The sequence below is a fragment of the Grus americana genome, chromosome 8, assembly GCF_028858705.1.
Source record: "Grus americana isolate bGruAme1 chromosome 8, bGruAme1.mat, whole genome shotgun sequence".
NCBI lineage: Eukaryota > Metazoa > Chordata > Aves > Gruiformes > Gruidae > Grus > Grus americana.
Window position 1 is genome coordinate 4049375 of NC_072859.1, and position 14391 is coordinate 4063765.

At 42.8% G+C, this 14391-nt stretch overlaps 1 protein-coding gene across 2 annotated transcripts in view; it reads right to left on the reverse strand.

The window, feature by feature from the left end:
• C8H1orf21 (chromosome 8 C1orf21 homolog) overlaps positions 1 to 14391 on the reverse strand; it is a 118467-nt gene that overhangs the window by 46783 nt on the left and 57293 nt on the right. The window lies entirely within an intron of this gene.

Genomic DNA, 14391 nt, shown 5'->3' on the forward strand with positions numbered 1-14391 from the left:
TTCAGTAGCTCTCTGGTCTGGTACAGCCACGGCACCCGGAACAGGGGACGTTCGGTACGTACTCTCCTCCGAATCCCTAGTTTTCCGTACAATATGTTTAATACCAATATGTTCTTTGCTCCTGCATCCTCCCTGGATTTTTGTTATCAGTGGGCGAACGAGCGATGTACAGTAGTTATACACGGAGGAGTCTGCTCATGGATGTTCCCCGCATTGAAAAAACCTCTTTAGAAAAACAATGCTGATGGAGGATATTTAAAATTGAAGTTAAAAGCTGGGGGAAAAAACCCAAACACCACACCAAAACCCACTGCTTTTTTAAATTATTATTATTTTGTTTTTCCTGCACTGTTTTAACAGAGCTAAAGCAAGGGGTACGCAATGCACAGTCATACAGTGATTTCTGGAGAAAACGCCCCGTTCCGAGCATCTTCCTCTCCCCACTTCCCCCCACGACCATTTTTCCTGCACATGACTGTTACCCAGATAGAAAGCCAATGTGAAAATAAGTAATAAGAAAAATAAGAGTCCTGGTTTGCCCTTATTATGTATCAGCTAGGCGTTTCAGCTCTTCAAATAATAAATTCCCAGCTCCAGTGGCAGGATGGAAATATTATCTAGTATTATATATTAATATCATAATTAATATTATTAAACACACATATGCTATGCCACAGTAACATAACCAGCCTGGCCCAAAGCTTGAATAAAGGGATTTTTTATTTTTTTTTCCTTTGGTAGGACAAGGTGGGATTTTGGGACAAGCGATTCTTCTCTCCTGCCTGCAAAGCCAGCGCTTGCAGTACGACACTGCCTTTCCTCAGCCGCGTTTTGCTCCCGTTCTCTTTGTAGCATATAACTCCATCGGAAAAACACCCAGAGTTTTGCACCCACGCTCCTCCAGCCAGGATATATAATGCAGAAGAGAAAGTTTACCCCACCTAAGTGGAAAATGTTAATACAAAATGAAATGAGACACAGTACACTGGGAGTGAAAGGTAAAACCTGGGCAAATTAAAAGAAACTGCACAAACTTCTTTTTTTTTTTTCCTCTTTGGGTTTTCAAGTGACTTATCGCAATTGCTAAGGAAAAAACAAACCACAAATGGATTATTCTGGGTTACTCTATTGTTAAAAAAATAATCAAAATTATCTAGATGGAAGTTTGTTTTCAGAAAGCTATTAACCAAAGAGTATATAAGTTAAATAAGCCTAACTCTGAAAAACAATTTTTTTATTTTTTTTTTTACATACAACGTGGTTTTGCATTTGGCCTAATCCATATCTATATGCGTTTTTTACCATAGAGTTTAAATAAAACTGTGAATTTATCAACTAGCAGCATCTCAGATGCAGAGTCTCAAAACAAATGGAAGAATTTAAGACAATATTATCAGATCAGTAAATGCGAACAACTTCTCTAAACTTTTTTTCCCCCTCTTTTTGAAATGGAATTTAGGTAGTCTGGAGGTGACAATTCATAAAACCAAAATGCTGAGCAGAATAAAGCCTGAGAATGAGAAGTACTTGACTGACTGCAAACTCTAACTTACATTTTTCTCACTCCTTCCATGATCTCTGTTGTGATTAGCAATAAAACCCACATGCAGAAAAAGCATAAAACTCCCACAGTGGTATGTAGGGATCTGAATAGGGAAACGGATGAGAAAGAGAAAAATAGCACAAAGGAAGTTTGCACGACCCGCAGCTGGTCCACATTAACTGAAAGAGAGGCATGTTCAACCCGGCCTTGTGAAAAATGAGTAAGGTAGGGAGGTCCTGACGTTCAGCGGCAAAAATCATCTCTGAAACGTGTCTCCTGCTTATTCCAAGAGATTAATGGTGATCGAACACCGAGCGCACGCATGGGCAGCAGACCATCCTATGTGGACTGTACGTAAGGGATGCTTCCTTGAAAGACATCATCTCGTGTGGCAAGTGGACCAGGACAATGATGAGCCCATGACTGATAATCCGTATCATCAGATTTACATATAAAAGTTTGATACAGTTGGATAGGATGAAGGTGAGATGGGTTTAGATTGGATATTAGGAGAAAATTCTTCCCTGAAAGGGCTGTCATGCACTGGAACAGGCTGCCCAGGGAAGTGGTTGAGTCATCATCCCTGGAGGTGTTTAAAGGATACGAAGACGTGGCACTTAGGGACGTGGTTTAGTGGTGGACTTGGCAGTGCTAGGGTAACGGTTGGACTGGATGGTCTTAAAGGCCTTTTCCAACCAAAACAATTCTATGAGAAACCTCTACTTGTATCTCAATAGGCAATGTAAATTTGACAACCTGCCTGAAAGGCCAAGAGTCCACCTCTTGGGGATGAGGAACATTAAGGAAGAAGCGGGCTGAGCGGCCAACACTCAGGCTTCAGTGCCTAAATAGAGGAGTAAGAGGCGGGAGTGCCAAGCAGCGAGCAAGCCCATCAAAGCCACATGTTTTGAGCAAGTGGTACACATACCAATATCAGACAAAGAGGCGAACACGGCGCTGGCCTGCGGAAAGTGAGCGATCAACTTGATTTCGGTTAACGGGAGCAGAAGAAAGGATTGAGCCGTGAACAACTGTTTTATCAGATACAGAGATGAAGGGAATGGATCAGCGACGTTAAGTTTGAAGCAATATTATTACTCATAAGCTCTCGTAATTTCCTATCACAGGCAAAATATTTTCCTTAAAATAGGGAGCGCAAATACAATATATTGGCAACATTAGCTCGTATTGAGTAGTCACTTGCTAGAGGTAGGTATAAATAGATACGATTCTACTTTTGAAGAGGAAAAAAAAATCCCAGCTAAGTAATTATACTGCCACAGAAAGAAAAAGGAGGGGTATCCAGCTGACTACAAGCCCCACAGCTTCCCAGCTACGATGAGGGATACCTGGAAACATCCACCTTCTGAACTAGCCAACACACTGAGGAAAAACCCCACCTCTAACTAATTTCAGCAGCCATCGAACTAGGCCGCTTAAATATGAGTAACTACCTGAACCACAGCTAAAACTTTGATATTCATACCTGCAACCTTCCTGTTACCTGAGGAGAAACGCTGAATTTTGCTTGCAGGTCTCCCTCTGGCATTTACAGTACTCACTGACACAAACTTTACCTTTCACATTCATGCTGAACTCCCTTTTTTTTTTTTTTTTCTCCCCCTCCCCCGATCAAGCAAAGCTTTAAAATCTCTCCACTTCTATGGGCCCGTCACAAGTCTGGTCAAGTAGAGACCTGACATAAAAAATGCAGATTAATTCCTGAAAGCAAGGGGACCGGTCAACATTTAACACGTTCCCAACCAAGCCTGTTGACTGATGAGCCGTCAACCAAAAGGGCAACCCAAGGGTGCAAAGGAGGAGAAGGCAGTAGCGAGCAGCGTAGCTGGGGAGGACATTGCTAGTTGGTGTAACAGAGAAGAAATGAATCTGATGCGTAACGCCTTGCTCTTCACAGATAAGATGTTATTATTTCAAATATACTAAATATAGCAATTAAAATCAAGCAATTATTTGGAGAGGATAGGTCTTGCACTATATTATGTTATTATCGGGAGGACACAAATATATATAGAGACTCATTTGACTAGGTGAAGTGTTATATTCTATAGGTAAGATATATGTAAGATGGGGTGTTCAGAAACCACAAATTCTGAGATAGTGATGAGATTCTTGTTCTAAAGTTACAGTCAGGACGAAAGCACTGCAAATGCAAAAGAATGGATGTTTAAGCAACAGGTGGACCTTGAAATGTGTCATGGGGTGTACGGTCATCAATGGCTTTAAGTGAATATGACAATTAGATTAAAGACCAGGTGGAGGAACGGGCCTTTGAGGCCTTCCCTGAAGGTAATGCCTTTAGGTACTTGCAGAAACTGCTAAGCAGGTTTTGCTTGGTAAGGTAAGAGTGGACCTGGAACTGAAGAAGTAAAGGCTGCTAAATTCACTTCTGGATTCTTCCCTTTTGATTTCTACTAAATGAAATACGCCATTTGGAGATATTTTGTTCTGAGCGATCGGAAACAAACCCAGAGAAATCCTGAAATGTTAACTAGGTCCTACTTGATCTCTATCAAGCCTGACAGTCAACAAGACCTTTAAAACTGTAAGAAGTTTGGGATAAAGGAAATTATACACAGTTCTCTGCATATTTACCTTCCTCTCTTTTGGTTAAGAGTAATATCTTTTTTATTTTTCCTAAATACAGTCTTACATCCAAAATGAAAAAAAGTGAAACATCTTTATGCTTCTTTCCTGTGCAAAACTGAAAATCGAGTAGTGAATACAATAAAATTTTTAGGACACTATCACTCAGGGTGTGAGGTATCATAGACAAAGATATATTTATCTTTTATGCTTCTTTCATGCGTAAAAGTAAAAATCAAGTACTGTCTCCCATTGTGTGGTATATTATCTAAAAAGAGAAGATTTCCAACAAATCAAATGGGGGAGGAATAGGTTTGCAGGACTGCTGCAGCAAATACCAAGTTGAAGAAAAGCAGCCCAATTGAATCCAAGGAAAAACCGACACAGATGAACCACAAATAAAAGACAGAAATACCGTTGAGCACAACACCCACCACAACATCCATCACAGGATATAAACCAGAAAGCAGTGACGCCTCTAGCACGAAACTCTTTGGAAGGGCAAGGGAGGAAGAATTTTTAAGTTGAATATGCTGCAAAAATTCTCAGTAGGCAAATCTTATGAATGAAGATCTCCATCTGGAAACAGATAATTCTACTCAAACATGTCACCCAGTTGCCATGGTAATGTGACAAAGAAAACCAGCACTCATTAATAACGATTTCAGTGATAAATGAGCATATCAACTTATAATATTGAAACAATTACTGGGGGGGGGGGAAGAAATCTGTGGTTGTTCCTATGAGAAAAATTTCTTCAGCAGTTCCAGACATCGCTGTAAGTGCCATTACCACAGCGACATCGGTAATGACGCCATTTCTGGCTCAGTTTAAAAAACCAAAACGCACCACCAGAAAAAAGCATAACTCCATCAGATTTATGTGGAATCACTGTGACTTTTGGAGAAATCTTTTGTTAAACATCAAGTCTCAAAAAGTAAAATAAATAAATAAATAAAAATGCAGATTTACATTGCATTCCCGTTTCAGACATCTAAGGACAAACTGATTTGGCTCTGCTGTCATCAACAGGGATGACGGGTGAGCCTCCTTTCTCTATTTTTAGTGACGTATCAAGTATCAGCCAGGAGGTAAGTGGTACTTCAGTCACACCACCGAGAAGGAAATTTCTAACCACACCTTCATTTTCCTGTGCTTCACATTTGTTCTTCAGTATCTCATGCCTTTGTATCGAAGGACGTGCCAAGATTTATCCTTCATCCGTAATAAAACACATGTCTATTCTGTAAAATGTAAGCTTTGTGTCTAACAAATTTCTCTGTACCATACTTCTTTCTGCCAGGTGCAGAAACTACTCCTACAGCTGCGATCACGAGAAACGCCATGATCAAAGATTCACATGCTCTCCTCTCTCAAAGACTTGAAAGCTAAAAGCTATATTTAGATAAAGGGCTGAATTGCTCTTTCTAAAAATATTTGTTAAAAGTCCTAAGAGATTTTGATGCAACTTAACTGAAACATGTAACAGCAGGTGAGCCACTGAGATGCTAAACACAAAACATGCCAAACATCATCTACAGCGCCATTGCAGAGGAGGAATACTCTGAGCTCCGTAGCTACACTGGTAGGACACGAGGAGCGGTGGGCTAACTCTAGAAAGAGCCAGGCTAGACATCAGGAAAAATCATTAACTGCAAGGACAGTCAAGGAGTAGAATTAGATTGCTTGGGTGGCTGCAGTTTCCATCATCAGAGGTCTTTAAAAAGTCATCACCCTCGAGTGCCACAGGTTGAAGTCCATCCTAGTTTGGAGCACAAGAGGGATGAGCTGAGCTCTTCGGACTATTCCAGCTCTGCTACTGTATGTGGGTATCAACTGCCTGGATACCAGCAGAAGCTATGTCAAAGATCCAAAAAGCAGTCAACAGTTAAAGAAAGAAGTTGCAAAAAACCTGTAGACCGATGTTTCTCAAACTCACTACTAGGTAATGGAGGATATCTAAGTTACTCCTCTTAGCTCCAGCTTCAAGTACTCTCAGAAATGAGCATCTACATGGTTGTTTTGATTCTACACGGTTATTTTGATTCTGACTTAATTGTTGAGATTTGCAGCTGTGAGGGTGGATTTCTGATCCACCTGGACGTGGGTTGAGAGTGAAATTTCACTGGAGATCAACGAGCACTGGGTGAGCAGCCCGTCATCTTCCTCTGTCATCAACCCTCAGAACTATCAACTCCCAGGCAATTCTCAATCTTAGCGATCATGTTGTTTTTACTAACGTGAACTAAACAGCAAAAATAGTTCAGGAAAAAAGCCAACCTGTTTTTCTCAAAGGACTATCTGAAAATGCTCATTCAGATTTCCCAAACGAAGTTACCTGTACCTTAATCCAATCTAAAATACAGCCAGTGCTGGAAGCTGAGGGAGTGCACACCCCACCAGATATTAAACAGAGCGCAGGTGCACAAACACCACACACCAATTCTGCCAACAAAATATAAATCATCTGACGGAAAAGCTGTTTAAAAATCAGAATGTACTACACAGATTGCCGCACATCTGGAAAGACCACCCTCAAGTATTTTTTCCTCTTCCTACACAATCCTAACACATGTTAGCCAGGAATGCTAACTACTGCTTCTGCACAAGGCAGATGTGACTGCTAGGGTTGGGGTTTTTTGGGGAAAAAAGGAGACCAAGACATTCGGTAGAATGGAAAACAGACCCTACATGGAGGACTTCTGCAGTATTGGAAGGACACATGCCCTAAAGCTAGGCAAGATGGGGTAGCTCTTTTCTAAGCTGTCGAGCGGTTCCTACTACAGCCCCACGTCACACCCAGTGCTTTATGAAACAGTAACTCCCTCAAAGGTGACACCTATTTGAAACTAAACTAGAAAATTTCAGCAAATTCCCTTCTACTTTACCAGGCTGCCCCTCTTTCCAGGCCCAAACCATGACAGCTTTCAACAGCGTTCCTCTGGGACTGACAGGTAGAGCGCGGCTCCGTTAACGTTAGTGGATGTCATCTTGATCTCTGTTGCTGTAGAAGCACAAAAACTCATATCGCCACATTAATCCATCCTTCATTAATGCTGTCAGGCGATTCCAGCGCTGCAAACCGCTTGCAGCTCTTGATCCTTTGGGTATCTCTGTCCTCGTACACACAAGGTCCAGCCTGACTTCTGCCTGAAGGAGAAGGTGCCGTTCCAACGCCTGCGCTGTCACTGCTCATCACGTGCCTTAGTTTATGTATCTTGGGTTTTCTGATTTCTTTTCTCCCTATCTAATATAGTGGCAGATGATAATGAAGGTACAATTTAGCTCCCTTGTTTCTAGAGGTTTAATTTTTTAATTTGGTACACAACTTGCAGAGACACACCGCTGTGCGCAGGACACGAGTTGCTGAATCAAGGAAGTCATTACTTGGTTTCTTCCACTACTCGGTTTCTTCTTGCCCAAAAAGTTCCCAAGGCCGCTCTGCATTTGACTGTCACATAGTCTATGTACTGTGAAAACTATAGTTGTGTGTACAATTTTCTGTCACGTTATGCATAAAGGTTCACGGTAACTAACCTTGCACCACTGCAGCGTATCTGCTAGGTCTACCTTTGTGGTAGGTAGGTCAGAGGAGTACTTTGGCAGGGGAAAAAAATATATACGTATTGATGTGCAACCAATAGAGTTGTTCCATGGGAAGGAATTTTTCCATAAAGAGTTCCGCTTCATACGCAATCTCTCTATTAATAAAAAAAAAATTGAGAACTCACCACGGTTTGCACAGCTGGCTTCCTTGCACACCGGTCATCCACAGACCGAAGGGGGAGGACAGTTCACCAGTCAGGGTATAAGCTAACACTTTTCCTGCTCTAGCTCAGACTTCCTCTGTGCTCCTCGGGGTTAATTCTCTTTACACGAAGAGAAGTATGGGAAGATCCATGAACAAGTGGAAGACAGCGAGTACCCAAAACCGCTTGAAAACACAATTCTTGGGGACAAGGGGGCTCATGGATGTGCGTGCATGTGGTAGGGGGAGGATCGGAAATCCTAAAACCCCCTGGAAGCCGTGAAGGAAGACAACGCTCTGCCGCTGCTCTGCTCCACCACAGCTTCCTGACAAGAAGGTGAGGGACCCTCCGGCCAGGTACATGCTGCCAGCAGCTGGTTCAAGCACGGGGAAACGTACCACAACCTCAGAGGCTACTTCATTACCTCAGAAAGACTCTTAAAAATACAACCTCAATATCCTAAAATCCATTTATCGCTAAGCGCACAGTTTCTGCCTCACTTGCATGGTACCGTCTTTAATTACACAATCTCCAGATATTTTAAACTCCCATTTGTATTTAAGATCTGAGAAAACTCCATATACAAGATGGTATTGAAAAAACAGCCATATGATCATATAATTAAAGACTTTTGTGCACTTGTCTGTAGTTAAGAAGCCAAAAAACAGTGCCGGTGGTGTGCACCCAGAACTGTCTTTCAGCTACCCAGATTTTTGCTTGCTGAAACTATATAACTCGTACATATATATACACACACACACTTTTTTTTTTTTTTTGTGCATTTAATTAACACTTAACTTTGAGCCAGACACCGGGCTGTTCAAAGGAAACCATTTCTCAGGTAGAGGAGATTACAGCCGCAGTGCTCGGCAGGAAAGATACTCAGTAAACGCAATTATCTAGCCCACTAAAAAGATCACGTTGAGAAATGAAAGCAGGAGAGGAAACAAGCAGCAGAGAGATTAATTAAAGGAACAGACAGGAGGAAAACAAAGGGTCTGTGCCTTGAAAATATTGCTGTTCGTAGGTAGGTTTTTGGCTCGAGGTTGCAGCGTGCTGCCCCAGCATCCCCATGCCACGACGGGGGAGCAGCAGCCCAGGGCCGGCCCCGCACGGCCCTTGCAGCGTCTTGAAGGAGCTGGAAGTTCAGCATTTCCAATCGCTCACCACATCTAAAGACCACAAACTTCTTTTTAAAAAAAAAATTGTGTGAGCCTGCCCTGAAGAAAACACTCTGGGCTGCTCAAACTGCCAAAGCAAAGCTTGAAGAATTGGCTTCGCGGCCACAGACCTCTTTGTTGTGGAAGGGAGAGGTGAGAGAGAAGAGGATCGGCGGGGGAGCAAACCTGCAAATATAACATAAAGCACAAGACAAGAAGGGATAAAACTTCTCCTGTGATCCAACTAGGTGGCAAACACCTAGCAAGCTTGTAGACAGTGGTGGTAAGACCTCCTCAGCCATGGAGGAGAGGCGGGTGCCGTCCTCTCGCCTCCCCACGCTGCATCCCGGAAACTATCTTGATACCAACCCCAAAGTCGTCACCTCGGCCAATCTAGACAGCACGCGGCGGCCAGGTCGGAAAGGCTACTTCAACTCCATTTTACTGCTCCTTTTTTAAATTCTCCCTTAGAAAGGAAAAAAACCCCACCAAGCACTAAATATTTAATTTTTTTCAGGTTTCTCAACATTATTAACAAAACTCCCAGTCTCTGCTGACTCTCCCCCAGCCGGCATCCATCTACGTACTCCATTGCAAAACATTTATCGTTTTAGCGCAGAACCTGTCAGGGACTATTCAGATTTCAGGGAAAATAAAAAAAAAACCCCAACGCTAATTGACCATTACTGTGAGCATCCCTTGTACAACGATGGAGGTCCTGCTCCTTACAGCTCCGCTAACGTATTGACCACCAAAAACCTTTCCTGAACTGAGCTGCCCCAAGAGCTCCCTGGAAATAATAATAATAATAGTCATTACCACTCCACACCCCCCAAAACTACACATTTCCTATTATTGCAAATACACGATGAGGCGTCTTCAGTTTCCTTGTCAATAAAAAAGCCAATTCCTCTTTACTTAACATGAAATGCCATTCTCAATCAGTCAACTACTGAATGAGGCTGTTGCCCCGCAACATGTGACTTGAAATGGATTTTCACATCCTTTCTGGCTTTCTTCTCTTAATATGAGTCTATCAAATTTTCACTGCTCATGTACCTCAAAGAATATTTGGAAATCAACAGCTATTTAATTTTTATTAATTGAATTATGAAGGGGACAGAATCCAGGACCAGTAACGTACTGGAGATTTGTGATGAGCACAAATGTCTCCTCGTTGCTAGTATTTCTATAAACCAAGAGGGGAAGGAAGGCTAATGAAAACATAATTTATAAAATACAGCACACATTTCCAGATGCAAAAGATACAAAAGTTAATTACATTACTTTACTTACAGGCCATCTGAAGAGCTACAAAAGGAACCTATCGGTAAGATTAATATTTTACCCTGGTTATAATGTTCAGAGTTAATTTGTTATCTCTGAAAGATGCCTACTTCCCTGAGCAGCATCCATGTTGCAAAAGCTTTATCTAAAGCCCCGAAAGCAAACACCTACCACCCACACGGCGCCGACGGAGGCGTATCGTTCAAGCAATCACCGGTAACGATGGGAACACCCTAAGAAATTCCCGGAACCGGAGCGACACCGGGCAGCGCAGGACTGCCTGGCTCACAGCCCTGTCCAGTCGCAGGAGCCGTCGGGTTTGATATCTCCATCTCGCCGTATCCTCCACGCCACAAATTAACTCCCAATTCTCTGCAGCGCGTCGTCGGTGCTCTTCCACGTTGTCTCGTACCATTAACGATCTCCTCCCTTGTCCCTACTGTCATCGCGAACATAACTTGTTTATGAGACTGGACGTACCCGTCCCCGTTCGCTGCCTGCTGTCTTGCAAGCACATCGAAGGCGCTCCGTGCAAATAACACATGAACATGCATGTTTAGGATACTCTGGAAGCGCAAAGATGAATGGATAGAAGAGAAAAGAAAAAGAAATTAAAAAAAAAAAGCTAGCGATTTTCCATGCCGCCTCCTCTTCCCTCTGGGCAACACTTTTTAACAGAAAGCAAAGTATCAATGTGTGAGAAAAAGGCAGTTTTTAATAATAGCTAAAAAAAAATTAAAGAAATAAAAATAAGAAATATATGCTTAGAGCGCTTATATTAGATGAGCGGTTTCAGCCTAAAAAGATCTCAAGAATCACCCAGTTCCTACAGCTAGAAATGAGACATATACTTGACGACAAAATATGGGGGATAAAATGTACGTAATTCTAATAAATACAACTATTAATTCCACTTAGGAGACTTCCATGAAGAAAAACCCACCACCCTACGTTCCCCTTTTTCCCTTTGAATAGGCCAAGATCATTCCTGAAACCATAAATCCCGAAACAAAGGCGGCTTCGTGCTATTTCCCAGTACCGCGGAACATGAAGTGCTCCGCGCCTCTCGCCTGAACAGCCCCTCGCAGCGCTCCCGTTACAAAAGCAGAAAGGAAATATATCATTTAAGAGCACCCTAAACCTGATCCTTTTTGCCAGAGCCCCCCCAATATGGATAAGAAGAAAAGACGCATGGCAGGGCACGCTTACACCCGGAGCCAGGCTTTGTTTTTTATAAGCCCCCGAGGCAGCAATCGTAACATTTGCAATTTTTTCCCAATTTTTTTTTTTGATGCAAGCTCGAGACAGAGTATCATCAGTCTTAGGCCTCGGACCGGGACAAAATACAACCGCTGGGTTTTAGGATTTATTTGAAATACCCACGACGGTGCGGTGTTTTGGAGAAGCACCTAATGGAAAAACACCTTCCATGTTAACAAACGGATGTTTCGCCGTAGTCAGAGGACAGCGAAGCGTTTCGGCAGCTTTTTAGAAATCCAAGTTTCATAGCAACGAACCTGTGAAGGCACCTTCGGCTGCGTATGCGAGGGTACGCAAACACTGACTGCTCAGGTATCTTGTCCTTGTATTTAACGGGTATTTCCATTAGTAGATACTCCTATTATAATATCAGGGCCTTGTGTTGCCGAAATGAATACGCAGCCACGCAGCTTCACGAGGCCTGAGGCTTACCTGGGTTATCAGGAAATTATCGCCCAGACTCAGGTTTTCTTGGCCAAATTTCAGCTTTTGGTTGGGTTTTTTTTCCCCCCACTTTGTGGCCAAGTACTACAACACTTGGAAAACGGCAAAAAGAACACTGCAGTAACTGAAAGTACAGCGACATTTTTACCGTGATTTTTGCCTCGTTTGCACCTACAGGTAGGCAATGAACACCAAGGACTGTGTCTTTAAAAGATTAAGTAAAAATTAAAGTTTGTACCATAAAATAAATGGATTTCCTTCAGCGCCAAGGCTGCCAGAAAATACATCCTGGCTTCTTTCTAGCAAATACCAAAGGCGGATGTACGCCCTATTTATAGTACACTAATGCAATTGTGAAACGCATACTCCACGCACTTTATTTGTATTCAACTTTGACTCTACTCTTCATCAAGCTAAACAGCTTGTGGGAAGGGTCATTCCCAAGAATAAAACCAAGTTAACTCTGTCCACGTATCAACGGCTTGCAGAGACTCAAGGCTGCTCGCAGAGCTTCCCCATCCGCTGGTCCGTCTCCTCGGGGTGCTGCGAAAGGTGAAAGCTCAGATTAAATTAAGGAGCGGGGAAGTTACGACCTGCCTGTGATTAATTTCTCCCCCTAAAACGGGGATAACAACTGTTTCTCCACCTTGGTTCGCCTCTCTTTCTACTAGAAATCCCCGCTAAAGGCGCCGAGTCTGATCGCGTGCGGATCGTGCCAAAGCCAGCAGACGTCGGGCTGGAAACCCAAGCATCGCTGCAGAGCAGATAACAAACTGTGGCTGTACCAGAGGAGGTCTGTATAAACACACTGCATCTACGCTACGGAGAATGACGCTGCAGAATAATTCCCTCATCTAATACCATGACAAGGGGTTGTAAACATTGCAAGATGATTAACAGCCGGAAGAAGATAACTACAGAGTCTGAAGGCTGAGTTCATTTAGTGACACCTGCTCCAAGTCCAACTCTTTTTAAGGTGTCAAGGAATTGCAAATTCATTCCTTCACGAGAGAAAAATTTACAAAATTATGGTTCCAGAAAAAATAATGCAGCAGTCACACCCTCTTTCCTCACTTTTCCTATTGCAAAACTATCCGCACACATTTACAACTGTTCCAAAGCTAAGATAAATGTGAAGTTAAATGTTTGATACCAAACCATATACAGGGCTGCAAAGAAGAAGGGTACTTTGCATCTTCTGGCTCAATAGCAAACGTTGTTTAAGCTACAGGGCTTATTTTTGAAGCTAAGGGCCGCACGCTCCTATATCGGCTTAGTCATTTGATACAATAATCTCAAACAGCAGCAACAGAAAAATAAGAATTTGTTTTGTTAAATTTAATCAATCATTCTCTGCTTACAGGTAGGAAAACTTCAGCAGCATTTATATGGCAAAGATCTGCTATCCATTTGGGAAAGTAATCTCATTCAGGGTCCTTCTGAATTTTTTCAAAGGAAAGAACTGAAATAATAGGAGACAGAACTCCAAATATGCACCATTTTTCTTTATTGCTCGTTTTTTGCTTCCTGCCAGGAGAAGTCATGACTAAGAACGGGAAGGCTTTATCTGGTAAACAAGCCGCTCGATTGATATAAATGCCGTGCCTCCCCGAAGCACCCTGCGATGTGGCTGAGGGCGCAGCAGTGCAAACCCTCACCCTGCCCGTGACCGAGAACCCTCCTCCAGCACGTAAAGACAAGCGATTTGTTTCCGTGCATCTGCTCGGTCGATCTGCTCCCTAGCACAGGCTTGCTCACCGGTGGTGGATGCGATCAGCTTCTGAGGGTCAGCATTTTCTTCTCCTTTTTTTGTACTATGACTTAAAACAAACAAAAAGCTTCTGTAGCCGCAAGGTCAATGGTATGAAAGAGGTGGCAACTGCTGCGTGAGATACGAAGATAGCGACAGGGAAGTATGACACATCTTTATCCGCGTTCAGACAATTGCTGGCTTGGTCATGCCCAGTCCTGATGGACTCTGGAGCACTATCAAAACAGAAGTTATTCATCATACAGCACTGCAGGGTGGGGACAAGCTCTTTAACTCTCCCTGAATGGGAACCCCACTGCTATCACCAGCACTGGGTTGCACAGGGACTACTACACCTGGCCAAGGAATGTCTTCAGCCACTGTTGCTCAACTTCACTGAAACAATTTACAACTAAGCAATTTTCCAACACTCAGGTATTTAAAGAAAGAGCTACTCTACCATCCCTTCTGAACTAGTTTTCTTCACCGCTGGGTCAGTGAAACTAGATGCTGAAAACCAATCTTGTGGCAAGGTATCTTCTTGGAGCCTACAGACACCTTTCCATTGACTTGGATCGCATCTCCAAGGAC